Source organism: Chroicocephalus ridibundus, chromosome 1 (assembly GCF_963924245.1).
Source record: "Chroicocephalus ridibundus chromosome 1, bChrRid1.1, whole genome shotgun sequence".
Lineage (NCBI taxonomy): Eukaryota > Metazoa > Chordata > Aves > Charadriiformes > Laridae > Chroicocephalus > Chroicocephalus ridibundus.
Genome location: NC_086284.1, coordinates 127764317 through 127781915, shown reverse-complemented (window position 1 = coordinate 127781915; position 17599 = coordinate 127764317). Strand labels below are relative to the sequence as shown.

Here is a 17599-nt window from a genome sequence, read left to right as displayed (position 1 = left end):
TTGTCATGGACATATTCTGTAAAAGCTTTTTCAGCTTCATCATTTTGACAAGCTGATTCCATTAAATCCTTCCCAGCGATCACTTTCGTATGGTGCAGATGGGGGAGGTTGGTTGCTTGCGTGGTTTTCCCTTCTTTGAAGCTAGAAAACAGTGATCATCTGACAGCTTACATGGTATATCTTACCACTTACATGTCCCCAGGAAAACATTTTGAGGAAATGCATGCATTTTGTGTATAATTCTTGTAGTAAATAGAGTCTGCTCATTAGTCTAGACCATAACTTTTCTTCAAGGCTCTTTCGGGATATAGACATGAGCTTAGCTCTTAAAGCGTGTAGGTTGGTCTGTTAGTATCCATGTGCATTACAAAGCTCCGGATACAAAAGACATTTCTCTCCTCAGTACTTTTCACGATTTCACCTGCGCTGAAATGGAAATTCTTGAGTGCTTTGAATAAGGAAACCCTCTAGCTGTTCGCAAATAGGTGGTTAACTCAAAATCCTCCAGTGAAGGTTCACCACAAGATGGTGATGCCTTTGCCAGATACCTTGTGCTATCAGAGGTACCAAAGGGGTCTGGGCAAACAGTGTTGGCTCTGATCCTGCCATAATGGCAAGTGCTAGATGCTGGTGATAAACGCTACAGCTGATAAATGATAGAGGTGATAATGAAAGAAAAGGATTCTTAATTTTTAAATACATCCCCTCACAACATATCTTCTGAGGAAGTGAATTATTTTAATCTCAGTTTTATGGCATGCGGAAGCTAAGATTTTGTGACTAAAGCAGATAGGAGCCATGGGGAGGAACCAGATCCCATAAAACCTGCCTTTTTCTTCAAGGAATGCTTTTTATCTGCCATTACTACAAATGAACATGGTGTAGAGCTACCTCTTTTCTTCATTCTTCATGAGGCCAGTAGAGTTTTTCATGCCGACCTCAGTGATGGGCATGTCCACAAATCTTTTCAGGATAGCTGTCAGAGCAGAATAGCATTGCATACAGCCTGCTTTTGCATAAAAAGAAAAACAAAATCTATCTCAGTAGGCTACCAAGGGTATCGAAGCATCTCAGATTCCTTAATTTATTTGTTTGTGACACAAATCAAAAGCAAATTTTAAAGATTTTTTTTTTTTTTTTTTTTTTTGCTACCTGCTAATCACTTCACCATCCTTCCTCTTCCAGAGTGTTTCCACAGATACTCATATTTTTCAAGCTGGCAGCTTTCTGATCCCCAAGACTGAATAGCAGGTTATCTCAGCTTCCCATCTTATGTGGAGTTTATCTCCCTCATTTACAATAGCAAAAGCACTGTCTGCATGCACAGACCATTATCCTGGTTGGGTTGTTAAAGTTACTGCAATGCTGACTTTATTTTCTGTAACAGTTCTGAACAAAATGTTTCCTTTGAAAGGTCTCAGACCTCTATCCTCCCAACTCCTAATCACAGTAATAACCAACCTCAAGGAGTCATTAGTGAAGACTCAAACAATATCCTGTAACAAGTCAGCTATGAAGAAATTGGCATAGTTTATCTCTTTGATTCATGTTCTTAGGAAAATAATGGCTTGCAAAATAAAGCTAGCGTTGCTCTCATGCTATACGGTATCCCTTGGATCCGAGTCTTTCCTCCCCCACCCACTTGTCTTCCAAACTAACGTTGAATATAACTCTGCAATTGCTTACGAGACAGGGTGCATCTACAGAAGTGACATGTTTTTAGACTATAATGCCCATTTATTGTGCTGCTTCTTAAACTGACTCACCTATAAACCTCTTTTTGATCACTGTAACTTGTTGCATTTTTAGATGAGCTGGGAAAATGGTATAATGATTATATTCAAATCCAACCCGTAAAGAAGGGTTTACTTTTCTGAAGCAAATGGATGCAGTGAACTATGTAAACTGGGTTTAGGTAAGTTCTTGGAACTGTTTGCTTTTGGTTTTGTCTTTGTGAAACAGACACTTACGCTGTGCAGGAAAGCTGATAAATAGCGTAAACTATGGCTCACCACTAAGAGACTTTGTAAAATCTCCGTGTCTGCTGTTTGGTTTGGCTTCAGCAATCAAAGGGATCAGCTTTTCTTCATTGAAAGGAGTATGCAGGTGGCTTTTCAGGTTTCTTTAAGGATTTTTCTTCTCATTTGATGTGGTTCAGGCTCTAAACTGGGCATCAAAAGATGTGAGTTCATTTCGCAGTTCTGCTTTAGTATTGATCAGCTTCAAGATCAGTTTAGCTTTCTCTTCTTTCCTTTTTTCATTCCATAAAGTGGGTATAAGGACAATTGCCTCTATAAAGCAAAAGGTAGTGTTCATCTCATTGGTGGTTTGTTTGGTTTTTTTGCAAATAAAACTCTTGAGACTAACTATATTGAACTTCATGGCTTCAAGGCATGCTAGTTTCTCTCTGAATGAGCTGTATCGATATAGATAAACTATAGTGGTTTAGGGAAAACTGGAAAACTGGGAAGTTTGGAATACCCAAGAAATAATTCAGAAAGTCGTGAAGCTCATCCCATGTTTCAGTTATAAGCATTATTCCTCCTTGTTGACTGGGTCAGCAAATGAAATTGCCAGGCTGAGATAGCCTGAGATAGTTTGGTTGTTCAGGAGAGGAGGCTGGAACAGAGCGTCGCTTCAGAGGGTGAATCCTACTAGGAAAGGTGCTGCGGGCTTACAGCGTGGTTTCTTTTGTATTTTGTCTGACTGGGGCATATACCTTCTCTCTTCAGTTATGCTTTGCAGTAATTTGACTCAGTCAACTACCCCATGTTGTCCTCTATTTATAATATCAAGTGGATGCTCCAGCTGAGATTGAAGCGTTGTCAAAAAATGGCCATCTAAGCTACCCTGCTGTCGCAGGACTTAAAACTTCCTTCCTGCGGCTTCATATTGGTGGTGAGGGTCTTGGAGAGAGCCATGTCGAAGTTAACCTGATAAAACAAGGAAAGAAGGAGGGAGGTTGTTTGGATATATTAGCAGTAAAACTTAGAATTAGGGATAGGATCCTATAAAACAGCATCAGATTTGATGATAAGAGGGATCAGGTTCAGTGATCAGAGACTGCGTTCTTCCCTCTTCAGCCACCCATCCCTATCTAAAAGACCAATGAAAAATTTAGTTCCCCTGAAACTCAGTTTTCAGGGCATGTGTCCCAAAATTAACAGCATGCTATAGAGTACACTGTTCTCATACCAAAAATAAAATGAAGAGTATTGTTCCCAGAAGCTGTTTTAGTGGCTCTTTATAAGGTAGTTTTGATTTATTTTAATAGGCATAGAGTGAGAAGAAACATGTGAAAAATAAATTCCAAAGTATTGATTATGGCCTTTCAGAAAAAAAAAAAAAAAAAAAAAAAGTTGGTTCTCTTTCTGGAAAAGTCAGAAAAAGGACATATTTAACCTGTCTTTATAGTTGCTGAGGCCTTAACAGTGCCTACAGTGGTGCAGCTGCATAACCCTGGTGACTTCAGTGGGTCTGCAGGGGTTTAAAGGCAAGTGAAATACTTCTGTAATGCTTTTAGTCTTGTTCCAAGTGTTGCATACTGTCACAAGAACACAGTTCATGTTTGAAGCAGTACAAATTGTAAAAAATGGAGCACAAACCATATAGTACCTTACCTTTCAAGGATTTGCTGCTCTTGTGTATGGTATCTGTCAGGTTAGCATTTTCCTGTAGGTCTTCGCATAGTCGGGTTGTGATTCCTTTAGTGGATAGGCAGTCAGGAAATCAGTCTGACATTTTCTTTAAATGATTGTGACTATGGATTTGACGTACTTAAACTTTTCTGTAATGATCTTCCTGCCACTTTGCTCCTGATTTAACAGACACCCTCATATTCAAGCCCTAAACTACTCAGCTCTCACCCAGGAGACCAAGCTGGATTTTTGAAGTCCAGTGGAAGCCCAGCCTGGGGCTTGCCAGAGCTCAGCTCATACCCTTTGCCCCCCAGCATCCATGAATGGTGCAGACCCCCACTTCCCTGCACAACCCTCTAGTCCCCTTGCAGCTCGGGCATAGCAGTGCCCCCCACTCCAGCCCACCCTGTTCTCTGAGCCTTGTGGTACTCGCAAACTCAGCCAGTGCCCTTTAGTTCTGATCTGCAATGCCTTCAGGGAAAAATGATATATCGGAGTACTTATGTCCCAAATTGAATGTTAGTCAGATGTTAAAATGAAAGAAATATTATGGAGAGTCAGCACGTCTCACTTTGGAAATAAATTATGTAAAGTACACTGGAGTGTCATGGCTCTTGGGACCACATATGATCCAAAGATACCATTTAGAGAAGTGATCACACCACCGCTAGATTTGTCAGATCATCCTGGAGGAACATTAATACCCAGAAAGAAAATAATAATTAGCAATAGAAAGCTCCCAACCAATAACTTAAACTCATTTTCCAGGGTCACTTCCTCACATCAGTAACCTATTTGTATGTATCACTGGATTTTATAGCAATTATCTCCTTATTAATAGTAGACAAACTTCACTAATTGCTATTATTAATACAGATGCATTTAGTTCCTAGTACCGTACTTTCTCACCTTAACATTTTGGTTACTCACGTTTAGTCTGCTTAAATAGTTCAGTATTATTTGATTGTACTTTCTCATGCTGCGTAGTCCAGTTTTGGCACTGCTGAATTCAGGACAGGTACTTGAGAAGGTGCAAGGAACACGAACCATGCATTGGAGAGGTAAACCTCCAAGCAGGGAAGCAGAAGATACGCTTCTCTGCTTATCCAGCTTTCAATAAGGAGACTATGACTTGATGTGGCTGTGGTGTAAGGCAACAGATCTAACTTGTGAGCTGTCAGTTCAGCCACGCTACCTCAGAACAGAAAATTCACCTACAGGCATGAGCAGAGCCAAGACCTAATTTTTAGGGTATAATCCTGAAAGACAACTAGAACCTTTAGGTGTATATCCTTGTATATTTAGGTAGATATGTTTTCTGTTTTCTTGTATTTAAGGTTTCAAAGCAGGTGAAAAGGTTCCAGGTGCAAAGAGTAGCCAAGACAAATATTTTATAAAATGGAAATTCCCAGGCTGTTTATGCACCACAAAGACAACTCATCTGGTCAACAGTTGACTTTTTTTTCCCCCCTCTTTTCCAAGAGTGAACAAGGAACAGACTTTAAGCTGGACAAGTCACATTGCAACCACCACCCTTTCCAGGGCCATCTTTGCTCCTTCACTGTCTCTTGATGGGAGCATGCACAGCCACGCAATGAGGAAAGGGCATCAGGGACGTCAAAGAGATGTCAGGCAGGAGCAGGCAGCTGCTGCCACCAGAGCAGTGAACCTGCGTACCGTGCAGCCCCTTTGAGCAGTCAGAAGTAGGCCGTGTGAGTTATTTTGGTGGTGGCTGCCCCTTCCCAGCTATTCTGTTTCCCAGAATTTGTCCCCCAACACCCTAGAAGCACTGGCCTCCTTGTCCATGCACCCCGCCGGGGCGGTGGTGGACAGCAGGGAAGGGGCAGTGCGGTGACAGTGGAAGAGTGGTTGTGAGCAGCTTCCTTCTGCCCGTAGGCTGATCTGCATGAGGCTGCGGTGGCCAAGTACCTGCCAATGATATGTCCTAGTTTAACATGTTTTTGCAGATTCCTCAAAGACGTAGTCAACCGTTAGAGGTACTGAAAGTTAAAAGTAGTACCATTTCAGGGCATCTTTAACTCAAGATGCGTGCTCAAAATGCTACATTTAGATTATGAAACAATAATATTTAAACTTTTTTTTTTCCATTTCTTGCTAGTTTTGCTCTCACCCTGAGCCCCTTAAAGCAACTGCTGCTGGAACCGTAATGTGCTGTTGCTTCCAGGGAGCTCTCCTCTTTTTTTAGAGATGTTTTCCTCAGAGGTGCTTTGTATAGGGGCTTTTCTTGACTGAAGTTCTTGGGGAGCTGGAGACCTCCGATGGATGTTAATTAGAGTTCAGTTTGCAGATGTAAGAGATTATTTTTCTTATTTCATCTTTCTCATTGTTTTCATTGAGAACAGCTGGTAGGACTTATTTTGGGCTGAGTTACCTGTGGAATGAGTCAGCTCCTTGACTTGATGTCTTTTTGAATTAGCTGACTGACATACACATGAAAGTCCAAATTTTGATTGGATTAATTTCTTTTGTCTTATCAAAACATAATATTATCCAGCCTTCCTGGCAAGCAGAGTGTGCTGAAAAATCTATTCCATCAAGACTTTTCTTTTGTATTTTCTAGTTAAGGGTCCATGAACTTTCTGGTTTATAAAACTATTTTTGTGTGTGTGCACGTGTAACACACGTTTAAAGTCTCCTTTTCCCAGTACATCTTTCTTAATTTGCAAAAGACAAGGCTAACATTTTAGCTATTCTTAATTACAAAAAATAAAAAAGTCTCCTTTTACTACACTTTCTGATCCAAATTTAACAATGATACAACAACTGTATACTAATTAACAAAAATATAAGCTATAGCTATATCATAAATCCTTTACAATACTTAATAAGGTAAACTGCAGGGTTTTCTGTCTTCAAGTTTGAGAGAGGAAAAACGTCAGTTACCTTTTCTGTTATCTTCCGTGGACTGTAGCTTCTGAATAGTCTCTGTCTTTGGAAAAGGAGCGATGTAAGTATTATTGATAAATTTTGATTCAAAATTGTTCTCACGTCATTGTTGCATTCTCTACAGAACCAGAATTTGGCTGTTTATTTCATTAAAAAGAGCGTGTGCACCTGTAGTTGAGCAGATTTTTTGCAAATTCTCTAGTGATACATAACCAAAACACATATTCCAATGTATACAGACATACCTTAATTCTAACGTACGTGCAAAAAGTCTGTGTCATTTTTCAAAGGTCATTTTAATTTGATTCTCCAGTATCGTAGACTAAGAGTTGATATATGGCCACATAACCGGCCCTCAAGCTGGATTTGCAGTATCCTCTCCCATTTGCGCTTTCTCCCTTCCTGCAATCAGCTGTCAGTTGTAAAACCATCTCCTCAGTTCATCACTTTCCTAGCACTAACTCAACGGAGTGATGTTCATTCCCTTTCTCGTTAGATAGAGCAGCCAGCCCTTCTCTTCGGCCTTGTATGAATGGATGAATCCACGAGGACAAGGCCCAGGCTGTGGGGCTCTCCCTCTGCTTGTAGGCACATGGAGGTAAAGAAGAGGAGGAGGAGGAGAAGGAAACCTACCCCATTAACTCTTTGAGAAGACTTTAATGATTTCAAAGGGAGCAGGATTGGGCTTCTGCAGAGGTCAGGATCTGCAGACGCGTTATTGTCTGGTCAGTCTTTTGGACCTTTTCCGTGCTGCGACCCATTGCTTGAGTAGGTGTCATTATCAGTCCCCAAGCAGACACCATTGTGCCGTGAAGCCTGTTAGTACAGGTGACAGTGAAATTCCAGATATTTTGGCTGCTAAAGGAGGTGGTCATCTGAAGCAGCATGACCACAGGGGAAAAAAAAAAAGAGAAAAGGAGAACTTGAAGAGCATTTTCCTCTCTGTTGCTTTGTCTCTTTTCCTGATGTGGCTCCTTACCTCACGTGTGACATCTGTGGCTAAGGCGTTGTCATATTTCTGGTATGCTAACATAACATTTGACTGCCTTCCTCTGCATTCTTGTAATTAACTCCTAATATTAAAGCAGTTTCCATCTCTGGATTCCTCAGCAAGCTGATTGAAAGGTGGTTTAATTGCATAGCATTGACAAGAAACATGTTAGGTGATTGCTGGCTGTAGTAAGAGTTAATGTGAAGGTAATAGGAGGTATCACAGGGACTAAGATTTTGCTGGCCATTAGCAGAGGTGACTTCAAAAAGCAAATGATAATTAGTATAGGTTTCACTGAACCAAGTTTCCATCTGCTGCTAGTCACTGGATATTGAGCTGCTCGCCTATTAAAGATTTGCATGTATTTTCCTGGATTCTCGATGGAAAGGACACTTAGGGGAAAAGGGTATAAATCAACAAATAACAATGTAACCTGCAGAAATATAAATCTATGTAGATTAATCCGTGTTTCCTAAATTGCATACTAGATAGTAATTCAATCAAAGGGTAGGGGTCTTGTGACGTTTATGAACATTTATGGATAGTTTGAGCGCTCAGATTAAATGTCAAACCCGGTATTCAGTTTAGAATCACGTATTATTGTTGTTCATTAATACATAAACCCAACAATTATATCCACTAAAATCCTCAATTTAATTTTGCTGTAATCTGTCTCTGCTGTGTCAGAGACGCAGTCCAGCCTCTCTGCCCCCTCAGACCGTTTACAGGGCTCCACGGAATTTCAGCTGAGTCTCCTCTTCCACCGTGTTCCCCCAGCATGGCACTGGCTCTGTTTGGCCCCCTCTGAACTGAGGAATTCTCTAGTAAATTATTTTATCTCCCACTGGGTTTAAACTCTAGTTTAGATACTGAGCAGGTGTAGTGCATCCAAGAGGAGAGGGGTGACAAGACTCTGCATCTTAGATCCAGTTCGCTGGGTAGATTACATACGATAAAGCTCTGGCCTTCACTGGTTCCATCTCGGTAAAGGGTGAAAATGTTTTGAGGCAAGAACAGTCAGTTTAGGATTATCTGAATCCGTTGCCAGTCCTCCCTGCTTAAAGCAGTTCATAATTTGCTTGCTTCTCGCCAGTCTAGAGGCTGAAGGAATAACATTTCTCACTTTGGTAGTGCATTACATCAGAGAGATCCTAAATCACTTTGCAAAAATGGAGCTGAATTGCTGTCCCAATTTACTGCTAAGGAAAAGGCACTTGAAGCAGGTTAATTCAAGCCATTTAGTGAATAAATTGTAAGAAGGAACTGAATGCCAGTTGCAAAAATGACTTTGGCACCTGAGATGTTAATTTTGTTGAAAGTAAGCAGTGCTTAAGCGAAGAAAGGTTAAATATTCTCAAGTCCCCAGGTGGTTTACAGCCACAATTTCACTGACTTCCAATAGACTTTGACGTGAAAGCCTAAGTTACTTTTGAAAATTGTAGTTAGCCTCATAAATTGATTACCTGCTTATATAATGTAACTCATATGACTGGATTTCACCATCTTAACTCCGCATAAATAGAACCTTATTCTCATTAAACTCGAGGGGGGATAGATTCCTAAATATTCTTAACATTTAGGCCTTGCTTGTCTCTTAGTCTTTGTGATTTAAATGGAATTATTCACGTAGCAAAGAAAGAGAAAGCGGGCAGAATCTGGCCACAATGAAGCAAGGGCAGGCTTAAGATTAGCCCCTGGCTATTCTGTCCAATGGCCAAAACAGCTTCCAAGTAATAATGATTAATTAACACTAGGAATTGAATATGAAAAAGATCAGCGGATTGCCTTTGTCCACCCCACCAAATAGAGCCATACTGGGTTGAAAACAAACGACATAAATAGAGACGGGTAATTATTTTGCTTGTAACACGGAGACCTGGGGAAAACGGTCAGCTTTCTTAGACTTCATTTTCTTATGTTATTATATAATGGTATATCTTGAAGAAATCTGCTATGTTAATCTAATGTAATTAGGTTAAGTATGTCTCTAGTGACAAACAGCGCCATATGATAAAAAGTTTCACCCCAGCATTTTAATGGTTCAGGTTTTGCTCATGGTTTCAATTAAGTCAGCACAACTGCACAGGGCAGTGAGAACAGGATTTGGCCCACTTCTCTCCCGCATACGTGTTCTGCAGTTATCTAACCTGGAATGAATAATAGTTTCCTCAGACACATCTTGTTTTTCCAATACTTTACATGGAAAGTTTTGTTTTCCTGTATTTTCTTTTCAACAAAACTGGTAATCAAGTGTCCAGAGCAATTGCGATCATTTAAAAAATTATGGTGTTTCAGTTCTGGTGATTTGCCAGATTCTAGTTTGCAGCTTCCGGTATATTGTGCCTGTTTAAAATTACCCTATAGTTTTAATTAGGTCTGACAATCTTGTTCACTTCTTATAGCAAATTTGACGGTAATGTTGGTGTAAGTCATTACTCAGCACCTCCAGAGTCTCAGGCCATAATTTGTAGAATTCTTTGGCGTCCATGTCATCAAAGTTGCTTGATGCTTTCCCTTAAGAGAACTTGTTTTATGCTGCTTATAACAAAGCCAAACTCTAACCACTTGGCCTAAAATTTTCCATTCTGTGCTTTTTTTCCCATGCTGGATGCCTCTTGCTTTTCTTTTTTTCTTTTTTTTTTTTTTTTCTTTTTTTCCCTTTTTCTTTTTTTCTTCTTTTTTTTTTTTTTTTTTAACTCCAGGGCTCCAAGGCACATTCTTTGGCTCAGACTTCTTGTCTCAGGTTCTTCCATGGTGTGCAGCTCACTGTCCTATTTGCCCAACACCCTGAAAGAAATACTTCCCAACCACCAGCTGCTAACAGTCCTTTACATATAGTCTATCACATGGGTCTGTCACACTCTAGATGAGTCTACAGGCTTCATGGTTAAATCTTCAGGAGCAACATAAAAGGAAAATAAGGGATACATGCTTAGCAAAGGAGTTCTTTTTCCACCAGGAGAACTTCCCTGTTAAAAGTTCATCAGAGTAATGGATTCTTGAAAGTAAGATAAGTAGTGACCTCCTTTCCACCAGCCCGATCTTGCCCTTCCTTTCATCTTACGGTGCTTCAGCTTTTCAGTCTGTGCAGAATCCATCCTGTCATGTGTCTTATGCAAATCTTCCTTACCTGTGGGAGCAGTCAACTTCTTTAAAGAGAAATTTGCTGTTAAACTGGGCCTCTCTGGGTGGCCTCTCTAAAGGATGCTGTAAGCATCTTGTTTGCTGCCCTGCATTTTTTATGGTTCTCTCTGCTCTTTGCTGTATTTCTTCCACCTCCCTTGCGGATGATCAACCCCTAGATATGCACACTTGCTTTCTCTCACACTCTTCTCTACTAGGCCCGTAATTCCCACAAATAATAGCTACATTTCTGAACTATTTTTCTGCCTGCCTTCCCTCTTTTCTCTCCTATGACAGCTGCTCACTTTTCCTTCACTATCTCAACTTAGGTTTTTATTTCCCTGAATATTTTTAATTTCTTTGAGGAATGGTAGAGCTAATCTCCCCTTTGACTGGACAGGAAACAGTAGGCGAGGGCCATGTCTTGACTTAGGTACTGGAGTACAGCACATGGATCCCATGGTCTTTGTCCATTGTGCTCCTGATCCCCTGATAGCAATCTTGGAGAGCACTGTCTGATCTGACTACCTGAATTTCTTTCATCTTGGTGCAGAGAATGGGGGACAGGACTGATTTGTATCTTTGAACATTCTGGGGGCATCTGCCTTTGTTTTCGGTGTCCAACAGGAGTGTAACTTCTTGTTGCAATTCAGAGCATCAGGCTTTGGTTCATTTTGTCTATTACTTCATCCCAGGTTAATATGTTTTAGAAAATGTGCTGGCAATTAAGCTTAGATACTCCATAGTAGATTTTGGAAACTAGACCTGTAGTCTACCAAAAGTTTGCAATCCTTTAGCCATTCCACTTTATGCAGCCATGTTTTTTTCTTTAGAGTCTCAGGGTAACAAATCTGTCAAGTCCAAAAGATACTGCATTGGCAGAAGGAACTAAGACAACGCTATTTTTCTGTGCAGCTATCAGCCGTAATGTAAGCATCCTCAGCCCTAATAACATGCCTAACCCCTCTTCTGTGAAGGTCAGGATCAAGAAGGCGGCGAGTTCTGTTTCCGAGGCCTGTATCATCTGGCATGACTGCTAAGAAGGATGCCATTCAAATCTGGCAGTGTTCTTGTGATAAGAGCATTTGTCCATAGGAGCCACAAGCCTATTTCACGGAGGCTGTTGAACAGCCACCAGAGGATATTTAGTCTCTGCTGGCTTGGAATTATCCCAGGACTATAAGGTTCCTCAGCCATTACCAGTTTTCTCAGCTACATAGTTTTGGGGTCAGGTAATTTTAAAATTTCCAAGATTTATGCAGTTTGTGAATTTAAAACACGCTTTTTTTCCCTCTCCTGTGGGAGCTGTTACCATCTGTGAGTCTCCTCAATCCGTGTGTTATATTGGTATTGTTTAGTGTGTTTGTTGTCACTTAATTCCCTTTTTTCTTTCTCCCTTTTCTTCTCAGATCACTCACAAGCAGTTTGTGGCATTCCTCTGAAGGAGCCTTTCCTGTCTCTTGTGTGAGTATTTATACCAGACATTTTATACTTTTCATTTATATGAGTTGTGCATTTTGTTCAAGTTCCATCCAAGTCAGCCCAGAGGCCTTGTGAACTTCTCTGTTGCTCCCCGTGGCCACAGGACTCAGTACTGAGTTTTTATTCTAATGCAGTAGTCCAGGATTTTAATGCAGTGTCATCTTATGGGACTCGGACTTAGTTCAGTGGCATTGTGTGATTGATCTGGAATTTATATGTGCGGATTTACAGATGACAATATGTAAGATATCTGTTATATTTGGGGATATATGTGTTGTAATGGGCATGATGCTGTTGCGCTCTTGATTCAGAATAAAACATACAGTATTCCACGCTGTGCAAGCATAAAACAAATACAGAAAACAGTCAACTAGCATTACAGTCTGTCCTTGCTGAAATCTGACCATGTGGCAGAGGACCCTTCCTTACCTAGTCCTGTGTGTTCTCCTACCTAACGCTGATGTGCTCTTCTTATCTTGGTGGATTAAATATGCTGTATTCTCTTTGACATCTAACACTATCGGGATTAAAAACCTGTTAGTGGTTTCTTTGAAAGATGTTATGCAGGTTTTTTTCTGACCTGGTCTCATTCACTTGAGTTTGGCTGCTGCTATGTAGCTTGTCAATTTGGTGACCTTTTTAATTGAAGAAAATACTAAATTAATCCAGATAATTGTGTTTTTAAGACCTAGAAAAAGAAGAACTAGAATTTTCATGGTTTAAGTTTTGCTTTTTCCTTTTTTGGGGGGATAGGGGATGAAATCTTCGGGAGAGTTTGTTTGTTATCATTTGGGTTTTAATTTTGCCAGCTTCTGACACGTGATAGTTTTGCGTATTTGGAACAAAAGTTTGCGTTTTGCTGGGATTCCTTCATGCATACTGGCAGTGAAATCTAGTATTTTTAAAACAGTGACGCTTCTTGTTGTGATATAAAGGGAAATATAGCACTACAGCTTCATAATATTTACTATAGTTAAGTAAAGACAGACCAAAGTTTTCCAAATGTCCACCAGCGTTTTAAGCCACTGTTTTGGGATGTCCAAGCTGGAGCTATTTAGTAAATGCCAAAAATAATGAGGACTTTTAAATTTAGATTTAGAACTCCACGTCCAAATATGCCTAGACTTTGTGTTACTTTAGATCTCCATTTTGCAATTTAAATTCATGTCTGCTACCCGTTCAGAGAGGAAAGTGGATGGCTGTTAAAGTGCTGCCTGGAATTTAAAAAAAAAAAAAAAAAAAAAGGCATAGCACAGTAAGAAAAATAGCTCTTTCGTATTTGGGAGAGGAATTAAACCTGCAAATTTATGTTCAAGTTATGTTTTGATGGTTGGAATTTCTTCAAAGGGATGCTAAAGTGCAAATGGACATCTCATAATTTTTTTCAGGTGCATGCTGAAACAATCAAAGAGCTTTCGTTTCCTGATACTAGACCTAAAATGTGCAACTTTAACATTTAAGTTGACTCCCTACTTTCGCGGTGCAGAGAGAAGCGGCACATCTCCTTCTCCCCCGCCCTGTGGGCAGAGGCATGAGATACGCTGCAGTGACTGCGAAAGGTGGTAGGACAATGCCAGCTACCAAGGAGACGTATTTGAGCTGACCTATCATGCCTGTGGTGTCCCCATATTTCTTTCCTTTCCCCTTTGCCTTTCATTATAAGGTGTCCCAAATCTGTAATTTACAGCGTGCTGCTCCAGTTTTGCTCTGATATATTTGCGACAAATAAGTAGGAGTCTATGCGCGTGCAGAGCTCCCCGTGGCGGTGTCAGGCCCATGAGACGAGGGGAGCAGAGGCCCCCACAGAATGCAACATGGCTTACGTCTAATGTGACATTTATTTGACTCAGAAAGGCAATTGATTAAAGTCCCATCAGACCTTTGCCATCATGTATTATGTATTTATCCAGCAGGGGCGGTTCATAACGGCCCCTGACAAATCCTATTATTTTTTTTGCAGAACTTCATAATATCGATAAAAAGTGTTAATGATACTCAGGGACGTGAAGCGCACACTGCTTATGTTAACACTTAACAGCGGCAAAATCGTTTATGTCTGTGGCGCGGACTGTGTGCCTTCAACATTTGCGCAAAGGCACCAGGTTGTCGTGGTTCTGCCTCTGCAGCACAAGGCAGTTTAGGTGGAAGCAGCAAGCTGACTGGGTGGCAGTGTAGGCATGTGGAAAGCCAGAGCTGAAATCCCTCTCCGACAGTGCTTTGCTGTGTGACTGTGCATACGTCGTTGCCCATCTGTCTGCCTTTGTTTCTTGACCTATAAAACTGGAGTCACAAATTTTCTTTCTTCTTTAAGTCAGGCTTATTCCACAGCTGAGAGCTTCTTTGTGCTTCTCCATTCCCAACTTAGGAAGCTCATAGGAGCATCCCTTTATTTCAGGCACATGCACAAAGTTCTCTTTGTACTGGTTCTCTCCTTTCTCTCTGGAAGATAGGTAAGTCCTTCAGGCCTCTGATAGTCTGAGTTCTTCTGGATAACAGAAAAAGTAGAATTGCAACATTTTTACATTAGAAGCTGTTAATGGTACCTGTCAAGCATGTTTCTGATCTAGAGATAATAACCGATTTGTTCTGCCCTCTGCCTCAGTACCCAGCACGGGGCTCCCTTCTCACATCCCTACCCACAACTTGTCGATGATTCAGTTGTCTTCTTCCTCCTCCTCCCCCAGGTTGCACACACATGTCTGTCTGACTATACGGCATCAAGGTTTTGGAGGTGGAAGGATTTCATGGATCTCTCTCCAAAATGATATTCCTACTTAAGAGGCATACAATTAATCTCTGTTCCATTTGAATGTCCTCAGGAGTTTGAGAGAAGCAGGTGGATTCTTTGTCAAAAATCGACCTTTTCATGGAAGAAGTCTTCCAACCAGTCTTGAGCCTTTCTATCATATTGTCAACGGCGTGTAACAGTACCAACAATACTAAGGTGCTTTACAGTAAGATACGTAGCTACAGTAGGATAAATAACTACAGTAGGACACTTCTTTTACTTCCAGAGCACTACCCGTTCAGATGGAACCCATACAATATTGAAGAATTATCCGCTGTTAGCTTTGGTAAGCGCAAATCAGAAATGCACCAAAGTGATCCAGATACAAAGAAGTTGCAGGACATGTTAACCTAATTCCATGAACATCTGTCCATTTCCTTGAAATAGGTTTCTGATGTAACTGGGTTGTACTGAAGGTTGTACTGAACTCCAGCATCATTCCTATTAGATTCAGCACTGATTCTAATCCTTGTTATTTCATCCTGTTAATAAAAAAAAAAAAGAAAGAAAAAAAAAAGAAAAAGAAAGTGCCATTTATTCCTCAGCTTCATTCGGTCAAGTAATGATGACCTAAGGGAAGCTGAGCAGCATCTTACTGATCTCATCATAGTTATGAGAACCATCCATCATATGGGCAGTGATTTGTATGTCAAAAGACACCCAGCAGTATTCCAGCCTGCCAGTTGCCAGCTTCTGAGAATACATACTCACTTTAGCAGACATGATGATGCTCAAATAGTCTTTGATAGCTATATATGTGTCCCTGCTGTTGGTACTTGTTCACCACCAAACTGTCATCTGTTAGCACTCCGAACCATCATCGTGAAACAGCAACTAATTAGCACCGTCTGAGTCCCTTTATTTGGTTAGTGTGCTTGGTGTTGCTTTGCAGATGAGGAACAACAAGAGTGATTGCTACATCAGGAACAGGGAGGAGACATCTTTTCTCAGGTTTCTTAAGAAGCTCTTTGTTACTTCAGAGGAGGATAATAACCTCCAGGTCAAGCTTATTCATGAATCAAAAATGAACATTTGCAAAATGCCAAAAAAGTCTAAATGTAATGAGCCTTATGTTTACAACAGCTTTCAAGAGATAGTGTTTTTCAAGAATTATCATAATTAATGTAATAAATAGACATGCAAATTATCCAGAAGAATCAGTTGATCTGTTTCTGAAAATAAGGAGTTTTTGGAAAGGAATGTTCACCTACACAGCAATCGGAGACAGGAAAGGGATATTATTTCACCAGCTTTTATGTGTCTCCTGAAAGAAGGGAATGTTCCAAAAAAGAGAACAACATGGGCAGAGGCCCTTTATTTGACATTTGTGAATGAGAGAAATGGTGAAACAGGCTCGAAATAGCAGTGGAGCAGAAATTCTGCTCTGATGTGTTTGTAGAAATCAAACTGTATAACTGGGAATGCGCCTTGGGATGAATCTTCTCAAACAAGTGCCACAACTTTAAGCTTTATTCTTTCTCTGAAGACATAATCATCAAATGGACCTAAGCAATAGCTTTAGAGGAAAAAAAAACCCCTTATTTAAAATAAATCTGATGAAGTTCATGGTTGTATTCTAAAACATCTTTAATAAAAATAGACCCAACATCCAGAAAACTAGAGAAGTAGTCAGGTTAAAAAGAAGAGCAAAATTTGATACTAGTTTTTCATTCAAGCATTGGTTTAAGTGTTAACATTCAAATTATTTAACAAATAATAGTGGCTGCCCATAGCTGTGAAGTTGCTGTGTGAATTACAACAGAGGCATGTATGCAGCCTGCTTTCTAATTGCAATACGTACAAGATATCCACTGAAGTTGGAGGAGATTGAATTTAAGATTGGCCAGCATGACAGCTGAAAATGTCACACCTTTCTGCCATTATGCTTACTAGAGATCTTTTTGTTCTGGGTTATTTTTCATCTAATTAGCGTAATATAATGTATTGAGTGTTAGCTTCTTTTGAAATATAATAGATTACAGCAGAAAAAAAATGGACTTCAAACTAGACAGTTCTAGGAGCATAATATTTTAGATATAGATAGAAAAAAGAAAGGGACAGAAATAAAATGCAGTTGTTCAGTGTGCTTTTACCCCACACTGGCATAATTTAATAGACTTGGATGGAAAAGACCACCTTGCTGAATCAGTAGCAGCATTTCCTACAGCAGTTTGAACACCAAACATCAAAATATTGAGACAGTTCAGTTTGTTAGGTCTGAAATCACTGCGCAAAATGGCACAACTGCAGAGCGTAGCAGAGTTTTTCAGAATATTCTCTTTGTGGTTATGGTAAATTACCTTCCAACTTCGGCAAGCACATTGCCATTCTACAGTTATATCACAAATGTGTCTATTTCTTTTCTGAAATGTATTGTCAGTCCTTCTCCTTATGCAGAAATCCTCTTTGGTGCACCCAGCTTTAACATTGTGTTGTATACCCGTCTCCGTAAAACGTACACACCAGATATAAGGTAAAAATTGTACCAAGAGGAAGCAGCACTGGAGGAGTGGTTACTACAAAACTGGATATCCAGAAATAGGTGGTTTCCAAGTCACCTCTTGACCAAAATGTCCTAGATTTGACTATTGAAACTGGCACTAAAATACAAATACTCACAGAGGTCTAAATGCCAGACCACGTCTTCATACTCATGCTGAATATCATGTG

The 17599-nt window shown here is 40.2% G+C and overlaps 1 protein-coding gene across 13 annotated transcripts in view; it reads left to right on the top strand.

Moving 5' to 3' along the window:
• Positions 1–17599, top strand: part of ZBTB20 (zinc finger and BTB domain containing 20) — a 487426-nt gene that overhangs the window by 357964 nt on the left and 111863 nt on the right. For all 13 annotated transcript variants that reach the window (XM_063351328.1, XM_063351320.1, XM_063351312.1 and 10 more), the window contains one exon: positions 12069–12123. The gene's annotated coding sequence lies outside the window, so the exon portion shown is untranslated. The remainder of the gene's footprint in view (positions 1–12068; positions 12124–17599) is intronic.